The sequence below is a fragment of the Apodemus sylvaticus genome, chromosome 8, assembly GCF_947179515.1.
Source record: "Apodemus sylvaticus chromosome 8, mApoSyl1.1, whole genome shotgun sequence".
In the NCBI taxonomy this organism is placed as follows: domain Eukaryota; kingdom Metazoa; phylum Chordata; class Mammalia; order Rodentia; family Muridae; genus Apodemus; species Apodemus sylvaticus.
The window spans coordinates 86,752,561-86,768,056 of record NC_067479.1 but is presented as its reverse complement, the minus strand read 5'-3'; the positions used below and the strand labels follow the sequence as shown (position 1 = coordinate 86,768,056).

General features: G+C 41.3%; 1 protein-coding gene across 1 annotated transcript in view; it reads right to left on the bottom strand.

Moving 5' to 3' along the window:
* Positions 1-15,496, bottom strand: part of Lrmda (leucine rich melanocyte differentiation associated) — a 1,035,040-nt gene that overhangs the window by 282,668 nt on the left and 736,876 nt on the right. The window lies entirely within an intron of this gene.

The window sequence follows — 15,496 nt, the reverse complement described above, 5'->3', positions numbered from 1 at the left end:
GAGCCTTCCAAGAGGTCACAGATCCTTAAGTAAAACCTTGTATATAAGGTAAGCACACATCTGCTCCAAGAGAATGTATTTTTAAATGTCTTCAAGGGACTGGGGAAAGAGCTAAGCAAGTCACATGCCTGGCACACAAGCATGTAGACCTGAGTTCAGACCCACAGTCTGCACATAAAAGCTGGGCACAGTGGCACATCCATAGTTTTAGTTATGTGGCTTGAAATAGGAGATCCCTGGAAATGTTTGGTTCACAATCAGCAGAAATGAGTGAGTGTCAGTTTCAGTGAAAGACTCTGTCTTTAAAATTAAGGTGGATATCAAGGAAGATGACAATGAAGACCTCTGACCTCTGACGCGCACACACACACACACACACAAATATCTATAACACAGATGTATTCATTTTCAGAGATCATTAAATGGGCATTGACGATGCCAAATGTTTCCCCTCGTTGAGAAGCATTGCCCTAAACTACTAGGGAAATCCATTGCCCCAGGAAAGAATATTAGATACCCAAGGATCTGTTCTCACTTGTTCTTTTCCATGATCTGAGGAAGTCTGGTAGTTCTGCATGTAATAGCAACCTTGTGCTTGAGTTTCTTTGTAAAGGCAAATTTTGGTTCACTGTAAGGTGAAAGTTAGATCTGAAAAGTAACTTCAAAACCACTTCCACCCCTATACTCAATGAACTAAGAAACGAGACAGCATCACCAGAGCCTGGGAGCAGTGATTCAACATGAAGGACAGACACATGGAGGGGCTTCTGAGGAGAGACATGGCCACAGAAGAGGCATAGCCACTGGTTTTTGATACAGGGAGATGTGGTAAGGAATCTCTGCTCCTTCTCCCTTCTTACAAATAACTTCTTACTAATGCATCCCACACTGTAAACCAGTGAGCTGTAACTAGACTCTAGTTGGCAGAGGATTCTAACCAATGAGGGCACCTTCTGTGACACACAGAATCAAGCAGGAGTGAAAATATATCCCAGAGCAAGTAGGCAAAGGCTCGGAGTGACTGCCATTGCACTCGGAAGATGAAATGCCTGCTTAGTTTAATCATCCTAGCTGATGATTCCGGTTTAGATCATAGGAACTTCAGGACATAAGGCCTACTTAGCACATATAGGGTCATAGAGCCAGACATTGAAGGTTACAGGGCCTCTCTGCTTCCTTTTGAATGCTCTGCTTCTGGGTTGCTGAGATGTGGATTCCCATCTGCATGCACTTGTTACTATAAACTCAACTACGACTTCCCTATTGTGAAGGACTGTATCTTCTTAACCTGAGGAACAAATAACTCCTCCTTCCTTTCAGTTGATTCTACTGGGTATCTGGTCACAAGAGAAGTAACACATACAACTACCAAGACCAACTTAAAGGGCAAGCAAAGACAGTTTAGATTCCACAGGTAGAAATAGAAAAAAAAAAAAAACTTAAAATGAGAGTAAGGAAAAAGTTTTTAATAGAAAAACTTTTCCCAAAATATCTTCCAAAAGTTCTCATTCACCCTCCTCACCAGACCAAATTGAATTTTTAAAAAACCTAGATTTAAATTGTTACTGAATACTTTTGAAGGGTTGAACTAACATCTGAGATATATTGGGGAAAAATTACAAGGTGTGGGAGTTGCCTACAGCTGTGTAAAATAAAAGAGCACAAGACTTCATGGCATAGAACAAACACTGTCATATTTGTTTCACAGTACTTTCGGTCACAAAGTAGCTCCACTTGGGTGGAAAGTCTTTAAGACCCATCTGACATAATCTACGTGTCTGTTGTCAGTATCACATAGCCCATGGGCTACCTGGTCTGGGGTGGAATGCCCTATCTTTCTACATTGCAAGCCTATGGTGTTAGGAGGGAAGATAGGGTCCAACATGCAAGTGCTATCTACATCTTTGGAAGTCACCACTAACACCTGAAGGAGGAAACCATGTCACTAGGTCAAACCCAAAGTTTCTAACCCACAAGTTGCCTAGAAAAAAATCTAATCGTCACAGAGAGAATGTTATGGCCACATTTCAAAGAGACATGCATATACTCAGAAAGAATGTGTCTATATTAAATAGTAATGTTAGGAGTGAATTCCTAACATGCGCTTTCTAGCTAGCAAAATCTAGTTTTTGTACATTTCTAAATAGTCCAGAAGAATATATATTTACTTTCCAAACAGCAAATTTTGTTGTCACAGTGGCTCTAGGATCTAAAAAGCCACCCTTAAAGTCCATCAGTCAAGCCCCCACCCCATAGATTTCATGATTATGAGCCAAACAGCTCATCCAATGTTTGTGAAACTGCTTTAATCCCAAATTCAAATCAGGAAGTCCTAAGATTCTATTTTCTTCTCTTAAAGATAGGGTAATCTGGCTTTTAGCACATCTTAGCGACAAGATATCAAATTAGAAATCAGAAAATGTGTTTTGGTATTTGTACTCTGAGAACTTCCATTTACATAAATCACTTGGGTCTGTTTTCTCGAGTTGAGTTTTCATATCTGCAGACTTGAAGAGTTGAAACTGCTCCCGTGTTAAACGGGTAACCTGGAGAATGCATGCCCTTGTCAGTGAGTTTGACATTCATCATCTTGTTTAAACTACGCAGCTACCAGACCCAACTGCAATCTGTGACTAGATGCCTTCTAGGCCTTTTCCCAGCTCTGTGCCTATGGCCTGCACCTCTGTGTTTCCCATAATACCCCAACTTTACACTCAATTATTACTCCAAAGTCATTTGGTCTCTCTGATCCTGAGGATCAAGGGTGCCTATGTGACCAGAAAAGAACAGCATAACCCCTTCCTTCAAGCATTCTTGCTTCAGTTCAATATACTTTTCAGGGTCAGGAAAGATGGCAGGGTTCTTTTTTGAGTAAGTAATGGTGGCTTGGGGGATGCAAGGCCGTGAGTCAACTGTACCCCTACCTATCTGGGCTCTGTAAAAGGCTTCAGGACCCAGGAGCTTCAGCTTCCATCTCTGGTCCACAACCAGCTGTGGGTTACAAAGACTCTCTCTGTATCCCTGGTTTCAAGCTCTGCTTCCTCACCAGAAGATAGGCTCTAAAAATATCTTCTAGTGGCCTTGTCATTTTGAAGGGAATTCTCGGGAGGTTTAAAATGCAGGCTTGGAAAAAAAAAAACCTGGCTGTTAACTAAGAGAATAGAGATTAGGAATGCCAGAAAAGCCTTAAGTACTCCAGTGAGGTCCTGACTCACACTTGCAGAAAACAGTCCCATGGGACATAAAGTCCCTTCTGGGATTTCAAGTTCTGGCTCCTCTTTGTGGCTACAAGAACTACTAGAGAGCTATATCTCTTCTTAGTGAGCCTCAATTGGGCCTGAAGTAAAACATCAGAGTATATTGCTCAAATGCCCAAATCTTTCAGTGCCTCTGTTTCCTCATCTGCATCATATGGATGCATGGTCATAGTGTTCATATAGACAATGATTGTACCATCTTTAATACAATGGTACACACTAACTGCACAGTAGGTTTTAACTTATTACCACATCTTTCAATATGCTGTAGGTGAAATTACAAACTTATGTGTTGTTTTTATGTTACCTTCATTTGCCTGATCAGGTGGGACATTTACAAGTAAGAAAGTAACTTATCTATCTCACTGTTTCACACCTCTGCAGCCTCTCCATATTAGTGTCTTGTATATAACATATACCTACTGATAAATCCACAGGTGAAGAAGTCCCTGGCCTTGAGGCAGAGATGGTCTCAATTCCTAGTCCTTCTTTATGGTAGTGACTCCAGCCAATCTACCAAGTCTCATCATGCCTTAGGGTGTTTGAAATGGGAATAAAGTTCTTCTCCATAAAGGGATTTTAAAGAGCTCCTTCTTGGTGGCTTAGATGAGGTTCTCAGGAGCCTTTCAAGCACCCATTTCATTCTCTCTCACTAGTAATAAAGCAATCACATTGGTACCAGGAGTTGGGAAAACATCTGAAGTGTGCAAACAGGAAACTCAAAGGGTGTGGGGTGGGAATCCAATGTTGGTCCCCAGGAGGCTACTAATAGAGAATGGTAGAATCTTTAGGAAGTGAGGGAGGATGAGGAGGAAGACATTGGACTACTGTGACTGTGTCCTTGAGGCGAACACTTTATACACTCTAGCTCTTAAGAAACCATTTGTTTCCAGTACTTTCTCCACTCACTATAGAATCAGTGTTGGGGCCAACCCACTATGAATTGGAATTTCTAAAACTGTCAGCCAAAGCAAGCCTTTTCTCTTTAAAAGTAAACTACCTCAGGCATTTTATGCCTGTGCCAGAATTCTAATGCCCCGTAACACGGTTGGTTTTCAAATGCCCAGGGGCTTCTCTACTTATTCCTATTAGACTGTGACTTCCCAGTGCCATTGAAGATGGCAAGTTTGTCAAAGACACAGACAATTCTGAAGAACCATGCCATGGAAGCTTCATGATCTTCAGGAAGTCTCTAGGTGACTACTGAATGTCGTAGATGTACACAGGAGAGCCACCCTATACCCCTGTTCTGCCTTCAGGAAACATGGCAGACAGATGTGAGTCAAACTCATGGAGATCATGTCAACTCCCCCCCTACAGCAGTGCAAAGTTAATGATGAAATGACCTACTCTACTACTCCATGTGAGGACAACACCTCCGAGAAAATGAATGGCTAGCCATGTGGTGACAGAGATTAAAATTGTTCCTTGCCTAATTTTCTTGTGAATGTTCCCTCTTCTTGTTGCCTCAGAAGAAGAAAAGGCAATTGAGTGGGTCACATTCTGAGTTCTAGTACTGCCATTCCCACCTGTGTGGGTTGGATGGAAATAGGTCAGACTTTTACGGTCTAAATTCAACAATTCCAACACAAGCAGCAAATCATCTTTGAATTCATCTTCTTCCTGCAGCCCATGAGTATTGCGTGCACTACTTTCCCACATGCTGGTACTGGCTCTTCCTTGTGGCTGAGAATGTACCCTGAGACCTCCTTGTGTGATGGAAACATACCCCAGCTGGCCAGCCATACCGTGGCTCCAGTGTGGACTTCTGTTGCTTTGCCTTAGGACCACATTCTACAAACCACATTGAAAAGTAAATAAATAAATATAACATCCACATGGCACTTGCCCAAGTTCCTTAAAAACACCAGCTGTACCATGCTGTCTCCCGTAATTTGACAGTCAGTAAGATCAGCCCCTGAAGAACAGAACATTCTTCAGGGGAGGGCTGTTGCTTTTGCAGACATTTCAGGAGGCGTAGAAGATGAAAGAGACTTCAAACTGAAACGTCATGTGAGGAAAAGGGTGGGAGGTGACAACGGAAGAAAGAATCTGATACGTGTTACATGTCGCTCATGCACCAAGCACTGAGCTTTGTAAGTTCCTGAGACTTCAGGAATCTGATCCTCATGATGCTAAGAGATGCATGCAATAAGCAAAATTTTTGCACACGAGAAAGCATGCTTAGAAACATTAAGACACTTGCCCAGAAACAGAGAAGGAATGTGTTGTCTAGCTGGTATTTGGTGGTGGTGGTGTTTGTGTTTTTATTTTGCCTTGTTTTCCTCAAAGCAAAGGATTGAGTCCACAACCTTGAGCATTCATTCTACCACTGAGCTTCAGCCCCAGACCTACAACTGGTATGTTTTGCCTCTTGGCCTATTGTGCCAGTTTGCAATAAATCAGACTGGAAAGATGGCTCAGTGGTTAAGCACCAGCTGCTATTTCCAAGGACTAGTCTTTGACTCTAACACCCACTTGGTAACTCATGACTTGGTAACTCTGTGACTTTGATTCCTGGGGTGCCTCCACAGGCAGCAGACATGCTAATAGCACACAAATACACATATAGGCAATGTATGCGCTCATGCACACACACACACACACACACACACACACACACTGTTGCTATGTCAACCTATGCTCTTTTGTTATATCTGCAGACTTGTTTTCAAAATCAACTTATCCACCCAGGCTCCAGGGAAAGGATAGGCTCCTCACTGTTAGAGGTGCTCCTCTCTGTCCATCAGGCTAGGATGGGAACTAAGTTCTGTCTTATGCCAGTCTCCTATTCTCATCACAGTGTTATGCCACTTACCGGATTTTCCTTATTGGTATTCTCAAGAAAGGCTTGAGCCAAGATAAACTTTCCATAAGGGCCAGAGCTACACAGTTTAGAGAGACAGAGGCCCCAAATTTCTGAGTTATGAAGAAATTTCATAGAATGATGGAAATTTAGGATTCCCTTACTCACAGGTATTTTTGTAATGACATGATCGTCCCTAATCTTGCTACTGTCTCCAAATATGAGAGGACACACACCCCTGCCAACCACCAGGACCTCCCTTTCAAGGAGCAAAGGAGCCAGCAGGTGACAACCTAACCTACAGCCACCCACTACTAAATGTAAAAGAAAAGGTCAATACATTTAAATAAGTACTGGACATAATGTAATGGTATTTGTTATTAAGTCCTATGTCATTATGTCAGCCAATCTTTTTATTACTAGACCCCCAGAGTGCAGAGAACTCTATTATAAATTCTCTTCATAATGATCTCCTCACTGTCTGACTCCTTGAACTCAGCAATAAATTAATCATCTGCTTATCATCACAAGTAAATACCAACTCAATTAATAACTGCTAAATAAACAGTTTGCCCATTCTAGGGATGGGAGTACCCTGGGTGTACTGGTGTGGGCTTGGCTGAGAGAAAGGTTGTGAAAGGTGTTGAACCATCCACTTCTCTAAGTAGTATGTCCAATGCTGTTTAGAGATATTTTTTCCTCTTCTCTATTCTAATGCTCTCTGCAAGGCTTAAGACTCACTTGTTTTCTCTGGATTGAAATACAGGAGAATTCCTGATTTGCCTCTTACTTAATTCTGCAGAGCATACATACCTGTATGATGACAGGCAAAGGTGTTGCCTCATAAAACAGGGAACACAAAGAGCCCTGGGTACAGTCATACAGATGACTTGGTGCTACAACTGTCCCTAATTTTTATTGGCTGAACTGTATCCCCCGAGAAGGTAGGATAATACTAACCTTCAGTGCCTCACAATTTGAGCTCATTTGGAAATAGTCATAGTAGGTACAATGGTTCAGGATACAATTATACTAGAGACTGAGCTACTTATTCCAATGTGATGGGTATCCGTGTGTGTGTGTGTGTGTGTGTGTGTGTGTATCCATGTATATGTATATGTATGTGTCTGTGTGTCCGTGTCCGTGTGTGTGTGTGTGTGTGTGTGTGTGTGTGTGTTTCTATAGGTGTGAGTGCACATGTGCACATATGTGTCACTAAATGTAGAAGCTGAGGAACAACCGTAGAGTGATTCCATAAGCACTATACACCTTGGTTTTTGAAACAATGTCCCTCAGTGGCCTGGAGTTTGCTGAAAGTCTCAGATGTTCACTTATCTCCATGCTCAGCACATACCACTATACTTAAGATTTTTTTTATGTGCATTCTGGGGATTGAACTGAGACCCTCATGATTACAACGGCAAGTGCTTTACTGACTGAGCTTGCTCCCCAGCTCCTGGCAATTGTCCTTATAAGATCATGAGAAAGCACAAATCAAAGTGTACCATGAGAGGAGATATGCAAGGAGAAGATGGGCATGTGGTAAGAGATGCAGACAGTGATGTAGTGCCTGAATTAGGCAACGCCTAGAAACTAAGAAATACTGATCTCAAGCATGGTTCTCAACCTGCCTAATGCTGTGACCCTTTAATATGGTTCCTTGTATTGTAGTGACTGCCAACCATAATATTTTTGATGTTACTTTTTAACTGTAATTTTGTTACATTATGAATCATAATGTAAATATTTTTGCCACCAGTTGATAACCACTTATCTAGAGAGTCTGAGAAGTAGCATAGCCCTACTGACACCATTTTAACTTCTAGAAATAGAAAAGAATACATCCTCATCTGGTAGTACTTTGTTATAGCAGTCCTAGCAAATCAATGGCATAAATTATTATAATAAACTACCATTGATCAATCATGGTCTTACATCATGAGAATTTTATAAAGATTGCTACATTGAACTATCCCAACTATCTGCACTGTTAACTCTTATTTTGTTTTTATAGATAAAGGAACAAGTGTGTCTTTGGTCACAAAGCTTGTGTGTGGCAAGTGTCCTGGTCCTGGAAGTCTGTCTTTCCTTTCTTGTGATGCCATACAGCAAGCCGGAGTGCTAGGGTCATTCACCAGGGCATTCCCTAACTGCATGACCAGAACCCTAGTGCTCACCAGCCCTCCTGCCGTTCAGTGGAATATGAGGGAAACCTGGGATATCCAATCTCCTTGCATTTCAGCCATGTTCATTTCATATTCACATTCCCTCTGATTTAGCAGAAGATTTCTTCTGCTAAAAAAAAAAAAAACTGTTAAAACCACTGTTGTATAAGCTTCTTTTTCATGGAGAAATCTTAGGTCATGCATGTAAGAAAGTCAAAGCTAGCATCCACCCGAATGCAACCTGGAATGAGCTGGCAGACGGCTGTGACTAAAAGTGCTAAGCACAAGGTGAGGTCGGCCGGGAGTTTGAAACTGGAGAAAAAGCTGACTGTATCTGAACTGAATCAGATAGCGTATATCTTTGGAGTGACGATGTCGGTTGGATTGGTTTTCAGATACTGGTGTTTGCATCAACAAAGAAGCCCATGAATGACGAAGTCATGAAGTCATAAGTCCTGATTTTTACCTCATCCTCCCTCACTCTGTATCTCCCTGCCTCCTTCCTCTTTTGCTTTTCCTCTTCTTCCTCCTCCTTCTCCCTCCTCTTCCTCCCCGTCCTCCTCCTTTAAGACAGGGTCTCATGGACAGCCCAGACCATACCGGAACTCACTATATAGCCAAAGGTGATCTTGAATCACAGCCATCCTCATCTCTTAGCCTCCCGGCTTCTATGATTATAGGGTCACATCACCAAAACTGACCACTACATATCTCCATAGCAAGATATTTAACAAGATTATTCTGCTCTCTCATAATATGTTGGTTTTTCTACTTATAAATCACTAGTCTAAATAGGCTTCTAGGACTTCACAGGCTACCAAAGGATTGAAGATCACCTCTGTTTTTACCTGCCTCTTGATTAGATGTGCAATTTCGGGCAATTTTCTTGGTCTCTCTGAGCCTTGCTTTTCCTTTATTTATTATTATTTTTGTTATTAGTAGTAGTACCATTTGTTTATTTATTTTTTAGTGGAGAGCATTCCATGAACATCCTTGAGGTTGTTGGGAGGAGTCAGTAACAAACAGTACTGCTTAGGATAACACTCACTAAATATATCACCAGCACCACCACCACCACCATCATCATCATCATTATTTTATTTTACATTTTGGTTTCTTGTCATTTTAAACTGCATCAGTTAAAAGGACACTTCCCTACAAACCAACTCTGCTATTATTTAACAGTGTTATACTTATAAATATGCTGTTCCTCCAGATGAGTAGAAAGGAAAACATTCACTAGTTTCACCAGTGCTTTGAACTGTTAGGGAAAACGTACCCCTGGCTGTGATGGATGTGATGCTGTAGAAAGTCCAGGATGAGTTAGCCCCCTTCCCTGCTGGTATTCCCTTTGCTCTGGGATTGGACATGATTTTCTTTCCCTCACTCAATTTCCCACTTGAAATTTGTATATAGACTCTGATAAGGAGCCCTTAATCTCAAACTAAGAGGGTGCGAGATTTTTGTGGATATAACTGTAATGTAATGTAAATAACCTGACCTCCCAGCCAACTGTGCCTGTCAGGAGGGTATGTGTGATCCTAACCACCACAGCCCCTCACAGACCTTTGTTCTCCATTAGTGAGGTGCTAGTCCCACCAGCGAGGATGGTTTTATGACTTGGCATAAACTTCTGCTGCTTCCCAGGAGCAGCAAGGGGAGTTAGTTCAGGGCCCTTGAAGACTTCTTTTGTTCTGCCAAGTTAGGGAGGAAAGAAGGGGTGAGGTTTGAAAGCTGTTTGTTTACACTCAGTACCCAGTTCCCTGCCTTTTTCATAAAAGGAAAGGCAGCCAGCAGGAGACTCGCAATCCTCAGCACTTTGCTGGTTCTCGCTGCCTTCTCCCACTTGTGTATTAAGCAGCCAGGCAGCTGTTGAACACATATTATCAACAAAGCAATCTTCTAGCCCTTTGATTCAAGCTATTCCTATCCTGTGCCCTGAAATAAAATGACTTTCACAATTAAAACACTGAAATCAATGTGGTGTCTATTGTCATGTGTGCAAGAGAAACGCTTTAATTACAGCCATAGTTAGATAATACAGTCATTACACCTCCTTAATCTCAGATATAAAACCAGCACCCTCTGAGGGCTTTACCACCCTTTCTTTGATTTTTTTTCCTTTTTCTTTCTCTCTCTCTCTTTCTTTTTCACCCCCAACATGAATGGCTTTTTATCTAAGCACTTCAATTTGCATGCCTTTGCTCCGAGGCAGCTCCCCATGATATGTTAATTGCAGATTGCTTTAAGTACTAAAAGATTAACATAAAACCCTTTGCAAACAAGCTAATAGTTTATGATAATTTTTGCATGGCCTTTGTCTGTCTATCACTGGATTGCCTCTAGCTGTAATTTTATAAAGAAGCTGTAAAATATCATTTAAACAAGTTCATTTACACATAATTATTACCAGAATCACATTATTCAATTTAGATACTCCAGCCTATTAACAATCCATGAACTAAAATGTAATTAAACTATTTTCCTTTTATGAACCTATTCATTACAATGTGTGGGAGATGGATCTCTCAGTTTCACTGCAAAACTCAGCACTTTGTTGTTGGAATTGACAAGTCTGGCACTCATTATGTGCTTTTAATTATATTAAAAGTATTGGGAGACAGCTCAGATAAAGAATATATTTAGAAACGAAAGCTTGGAAATGCCAAGATGGTGTCATCCCTAAATATATATTTATTTTACTCCTGCTCTTTTCCCCGTTTCTGAACAGTGAAAAAATAAAATAAAATCAGGCTGGTCGTTTTAATTGAGATTTTCTGCTCTTAAAGTAATTTTTCTAATTTAAGCCAAGAATAAATACCTCATTTAATTAATGGTGTTTACTCATCTTTCCCACAGATTTAATCTACTTCTGTAGAACCAAAAGCTAGAAGTAGATCCAAGGAACTCTATTCTCCTAGTATTTACAGACAGACCCACAGTCACTTCAGATGCGGGCTGATGTATTTGAGCTTTGATTCAGCACCACTGAAAGGTTTCAGTTCTTATGCCAACTTTCCTCTCTGTGGGGACAACTGACTCAATAGGCAATGACTGATGGGCTTGTGGGGGCAGCTTCCCCTCCTAGCTCTGCTGTGTTGCTGGATTTCAGGGGAAACACAAGTGATTTAGTTAGAGCAGACTGAGTCTCTGGACCAGCTACTGATAGACACCTCAGTCAGTGTCAAAGACAACAGGTCACTCAGGTTAGGTGCTGACAGCAGCTGTCAAAGAAAAGGGCCAAAGTATTCTGAATCTGGCCCAAGCACTTCCCAACCTCCCACATTTACCAAAGGGAAGTGCTTTCTCCAAAGCTTCGCTTTCTAGAATCCCATCTCTAAGACGGTCTTGGAAGGTTCAATATCTCCCTCTGAGCACAATCTTGACTGTATGCGGCCATTTAGGATTTAATCATAACCAACAATTCCTATTGAACATCTGCCCTGCTCTCTAGTGTCCACACCAGAGATGTGGCAAGAATGTTGGCATCCTGGGCAACCTGCAGATCTCTGGACAGCCTGCACACTCTTCCTCATATAGATATGCCTTACTTCCTCCACCAAACAATGAACCTTCCCTTCTATACCTCAACACCATGTCCTGGCCTCGTCCTGCCTTGGCAAATAGTCAACACATCACTGTAAGCAATGATACCTTCTACTTCTCTGAAGCCACTACTAGTCATACAATGGAAGCCTAGTAGATGTGTCCTGTGTTTTTCTAGCTTGATGGCAAAGTAGAGGTTATTTCAAAAGACATCCAGCTGGGACTGGAGAGATAGTTGGGAGGTTAAGAGCACTGGCTACTCTTCCCAAGGACCTGGGTTCGATTCCCAGTAACCACATGGCAATCATAATATATAATCTCAGTTTCAGGGGATCCAATACCCTCACACAGGCATACATGCAAGCAAAATGCCAATGAATGTAAAATGAAAATAAATTATTTTTTAAAAAAGCCATTCAGCTGATTGCAAGGATAACTTTACAACACAGGCAATAGTTTCTTAATTAAAAATAAACAAACCATTGTATGGCTACAGATTAGCGGTGTAAAGGCTTTAGTTGGGAACTTCCTGGCTATCATCAGCCCTCCTTGCTGTCCATTCTTCCTTCTAAAATCCTGCAGGAGGATCACCTAAAGAAACACAGCATTCTGTAGGTAGTTAGGCCCACAGTTATGGGGTCTGTGGCCATTATCTTAGAGGAACTAAAGGCAAGAAAACTTTAAGACACTCTCTCTCTCTCTCTCTCTCTCTCCCCCTCCCTCTCTCTCTCTCTCTCACACACACACACACACACAAATTAAACTGTCAAAATCAACAGAAAAGCTGTACAGCCAGGTCTCCAGTGGACCTTATTGATACATGTATAGGCATATTTCATCAGGCAGATCCCAAGTCCAAAGAAACAATGGAAACCAAGGTCAGAGCAGAACAACCACCTTCCCCTCCCTTTTGTCATTCGCACTTCAGAGAATCAGATGGAATACAACCAACTCTTGCTTATCTGAACTACTCCAGGCAGAGGAATGGGGAGCCCAGGCCATTTGTCACGTGATTCAGATAACAGAGGCAATTTGACAAGCTCTCTCTAATGCTTTTCTTCATATGTATTTCTCTTATCTTGGGCCTCATAACCTTGTTTCATTCACTCCTGTATACTGAAACCTGGCACGCAGAGACAACTTATTTGGTGTTTTCAAAGTTTGATTGGTGAGCAGGGAACTTTCTGCTTGAGGCTTCACTCCCCGAGGCGACATCTCATCCAGATCAGTTTTACTAAATCTGACTCATTGCAATGAAGTGCAGGTTCTAATTCTGGGTTTATGTTAAGAAAAGTCATCTAGGGCTGGTAAAACAGAAAGGCCCATGCACACCTCAGAGCCTGATGTCAATCCCCAGAACCTACAGTGAAAGGAGAGAACTGATTCCTGAATGTTGTCCTTTGATTTTTCTCATGTATACCGTGGTATGCCAGCAATCAAGTGCGCGCACACACACACACACACACACACACACACACACACACTAATAGAAACTTAAAAATAACACTAAGGATGTTTGGAAAAGTCGTAAGTAATCATTATTTTTATTTATCCAAAATCACATATAATACGAGTGTGTGTGTGTGTGTGTGTGTGTACATATACATGTAGAATTTAAGTAAAGTTAAGCCACTTGGGCTTGACAATACTCCGCCAAGAGCCGTAGACTATCTGATAAAAACCCCAGTTCCAGAAATAAGAAAATCCATTTTGAGCTGTTAGTCAGAGGAATTCAACAGCTCTCCAAACCTGCTAGGATATTGCTGTTGCTCTTAGTGACTTCCCAGAGATTGAAGGTAAATCTCTGTCGCTGAGGAAACATGCATTTTGAACACAGAACTCATAGAATCCAAGACAGACCTGAACTTGAAAGCATCCTCCCCAAGGAATAACTTGTCAAGTTCCAGAGAGTACTGGGCAAACTGGCAAGACAAGGAAACCGGTAACCAACAGTTCTCAGCTGTGAAGGCCATAAACCACAACAATGACCAACATGACAAGGAATCCCTGAACAGGTACCACAACGGTGGCACACATATTTTGGCAGTAACCAACAGCTACCTAACTGAACTTATTCTCTGTGAATAGTGAGGTCATAGATAGTAGAGGAGAGTCTATTCCTACCACTGCTTTACTAAACCAGCACAATTCCTAACTTCACTCTGTGTGTCCTTGTGCCTATAGATTAGTGTAGTTCCCAACTAACTGCCCTTTGCAACCGAGAGATTGTTACAGAAAACCAGGGCAACAGGGCAAGCTGCAGAGAATGACTACTGATCATGGAATCCCAGTCCCAATAGATGCATCTATAACAAAACTTGTGCACCTATGACTGGGGAACAACTTGAAAGAAAGAGCTGAAAGACTATAAGAGCCAGGGAACCAGATATTCCCCTGTGAGATGTAGTCTCTTAGGAATGACAGAGAAGCTTTACCCATACTACCTCAACAATATGGCTGCCCAAATAAAATCTGAACAAGAATACTGCCCATAGACATGCTAACGTGGAAGGGAGAAATCTTATGGGGATGTAACCCTAGGCAAAGAATTACAAGGGGACACTGAAAACAGAAGTAATACAGACCAAAGGGAGGGACCATGCATTGTTTACCCAATATCAGGTGATAGGCCCTGAAATCATATATATACAAGCAGACTCAGCAGGTTATTGTTGTGTATGTGTGAGCATGTGTGTGTGTGTGTGTGTGTGTGTGTATGCATGTGTATATGTATAAGTGTAACAGTAGCAAAAATGAGGCCAGAAATGTACAAAAGAAAGTGGTAGACTATATCTGGGCTACACATGAGATGAGTTGGAGGAAGGAAAGTGGGGAAATGATATAACCATATTTTAATAATTTTTGAGTAAAAGTCAATGAAGGCATGAACAAAAATAATGTACCTGAACTTGAATGTAGACAGGCAAAGGAAGGGCAGAATGGCCTCCAATGACATTTCTTACGATAGATCTTCCCAGGAGTTCCTGAATTCTTCCAGAAATGAAGTCTAGGTTTGTCTCTGTTGATCACAGCCTCATTACAGGCCAATGTGGTGAGGCTATGTGGTGAACTGCAGACCTTATTTGCCCAGCAAAACAAATCCCAGAAGTTATAATTATATTGCTTGGTGGAATGTTGACTCCTTTTTATAAGTTATCTGGCAATTCTATTATGACATTTTAAAAATTGCAAACATTTATTAGTCATAAAAATAATAGTATCACTGTGACATTTTTTCACAAATGTGTGTGTACATAAAAAGTACTTTGATCATATTAAATTCCTTCTCATTCCCGTTTATCCCCCTACCCTTCCCAACTGCATCCTTTCTTTCATGTCTTTAAAAAAGTCTATTTTCCAACAAATGTGCAAAACCAGCAACTTTCTCTTTACCTGTAAATATATGCCCAATTCCTGCAATGCTCTTAGAATCAACTTTAAACTATTTCCAGTTGTGTCATTGGTGACTTTTGTATACAGTACTAATTTCACAATAATGGTATATGTGCTCATATAGTATTTGAGGGAGAATCATATTTTTTTAATTATACATGATCATGTCCCTGGGCAGGATTCAACAAGTTTTACAATGCTGGGGAGTCTACTAATGCTCCATCTCTCTTTTAACTCTCAGTGATGTGTACTTAAGGAGTACCAGGGGATACACACGATACACACAGTGATGGAATGATTGACATGTAGGTGATCCTAGTAAAGTCTTC